The sequence below is a fragment of the Haplochromis burtoni genome, unplaced genomic scaffold (assembly GCF_018398535.1).
Source record: "Haplochromis burtoni strain Fernald_Lab_line unplaced genomic scaffold, NCSU_Asbu1 Contig_1313, whole genome shotgun sequence".
In the NCBI taxonomy this organism is placed as follows: Eukaryota; Metazoa; Chordata; class Actinopteri; order Cichliformes; family Cichlidae; genus Haplochromis; species Haplochromis burtoni.
The window spans coordinates 1-2735 of NW_024583674.1; positions in this window are offsets into that span (position 1 = coordinate 1).

Genomic DNA, 2735 nt, shown 5'->3' on the forward strand with positions numbered 1-2735 from the left:
TGCCAGTGTGCCTGCACATGCGATGTGACAATAAAAGTGATTTGATTTGATTTGATTTGATTTGATTCCCTTCCCTCTTTTCCCTGGAGCCCTGGACCCCCTGCCCAACTCGCTGTACATATATATAGCACTGTGGTTCACCCTTTTTGTAAATAAACTGTCACCTTTATGTTTGTCAGAACTCAGTCTTCGCGTGAGTCCATCTGTAAGCTATGACATCAAGCTCAGCAAAATGAGAATATTTGATTTTTTTTTATTTTAATTTTTGCTTTTCCTAACAGTAAAACTGAGTAATTGACTTCCACTGCTCAGTAATTTGAAAACTGAGAAGTATGCCGTTATAACATCAACCTTTACAGTGAACGTAGCAAAAAAGTACATAAAATGACATATCTAAAATGAGAACAGGAAACACTGTTAAGTGGTTTTACAAATTGGACACCTCTAGAAATACTACATATTAGCCTCCTCAAACAAAATGTTATTAAAGTATTGAGTTAGAAAAGAAAAAGGCAGAGATTAATGTAAGGAAAATATCAAAGATAATGTTGCAATAAAATGACATGTGAAATAGTACAAATGAAAATGGTTATTTCACCAGACAATGTGATCAGATTATTATTAAAACATGAAGAGCCTGAGAAAGATTATGGGAAAGAAATTTAACACTTAATATTCTTCATAAAGTTAGTAAGTTTTTCAAAGCAAAATATTTTCTTTTGAGTGTAACATGTCTTTACATTATAAAACATTTAGCATAAGCAACAACAGTAACAACATGACCTCACTCATTTACGACTCATTCATGCAGCTTGGTAAATTAGAGGGCCACAAATGGCCATTAAAGGCAATTCTGATTGGTTAGAACAAGGTAAACTTTACACTGTACACTTTTAATTTAAGAAAAAAAGCAACAAGGCAAACTCTTACCTGTAGCTTGATCGTGTCTCTCACCACGTTACCTGCTGTTCAGGATGTTTTAGAGGCTGTCTTATCAGCTTTGTCAACAATACACTGGCCACACAATCTGCTCCATTCTCACCATTATATAATATGTCCAAATTTGAACTTCTGATTATGCTGTCTTGTTTGGTCACCTTGTCCAACTCTCAGTGCTGTATTTTGTATCTTATTGCATAGGGCACTGGATTAGAGATTGCATGATACCACAGTTTTATTTCCGATACTAATATCATAAATTTGCAGACACTATATCAGATTCATAAAATCAATCAATAAAACTGTATTTTTTTAATATCTTGCTGCATTTTGTATAAGTTCATACTCACTTTAAAAAAACAAAAAACAAAACTGCACCCAAAATATTTCATAGTTCAGCAACACTGATCAATCTAATAAACTTAAACCTACACCATCTTCCCAATTTTGGTATTTTAAAGAGTACTTAGCGGAAATATTAAACAGCCTGACTAATAGGGTTACCAACTCCCAGCAAAAAACATAGAGAACCACCCCCCACCCTCCGCCTCATCATGCTTAATCAACATAATTGACTTTAATTTAATACACATGTAAAACAAATGCACAGAAATCAATTATTTTTCTACAGTAATTATGTTACTCTGTTTGTGTCGGGGGACCCAATCCTTGGGGTGGACCAATTTTTGGCGCAGCGTGTTTTGGGGTTTAAAAGCCACAGAGACTCTGTGTTTAGAAAAAAATGCGTCTCAACTGTTCCGATACTCCTGATTCGTACGGGATCACTACAGGTTTTCGCTTAGGCAGCAGTTGTCCTTCTCGGCTGGAGCTTTCTATTGGCGCCTTCTCAGCTTTGACAAACTTACAGCTGGGATAACCACATTTACTCAGGGCCTTCTTGATGTGATGTCCTTCTGCTTCCCTGGCAGCTGTGTCAGTGGGGAAGGTGTTGGCTTTGTGTTGTGTTCCTGGCACGCTGTTAAGTGCCAGGAGGATTGCCAGGATTTATACATCAGGGAAACCAAACAACCACTAGCGAAGCAGATGGCACAACACAGAAGAGCTGCCTCGTCAGGCCAGGACTCCGCACTTTTATTTACACCTACAGGCCAGTGGACACTCTTTCATTGATGAGGATGTACACATCCTGTACAGGGAGGAATGCTGGTTTGAGCGCGGAGTCAAGGAGGCCATTTACGTGAAAAGGAAAAGACCATCTGTGAATCGAGGAGGGGGCCTAAGGTTACATCTTTCGCCATCTTACAATGCTGTGATTGCAGCCATTCCCCAACTCTCTGTGAATGGTCCTCATGGCCATTGATCAGTGGCCTCTGATCAGTGGGCTTTAATCAGTGGTTGTTGATCATTGGTCATGAGAATTTGCATAATTATGATAAAGGAAATGACCTCCCGGCCCATTGTTCCTTCAGTGGTGCTAGTTTCAGTTATTATGCAAAGGTACTGTTTATAAGATTGGGGAAACCTGCAGTCAGCGGAGACTGAAGAAGTCACTTGGATGATGACGAAACGTTTCTCCCACTGAAAACGCTACGTCCAGATGAACAGAATCAACCTTTGGAGATTCACTTACCTGGATGATTGAGCATGCATCAAGACGTACAAACACAGATATACAAGCAGAGAAGGAGCTGGGAGAGAGAGATCTGTTGAATCTGCAGCTCCACTGCACACATGCATGCAAGCCTGCTAATACACACACATGCAATGAAGAAAAGCTTACACTCATGAATATGCCCATATCTCTCATGGGTGTTAAAGCAGGGAAAAGCACTCAG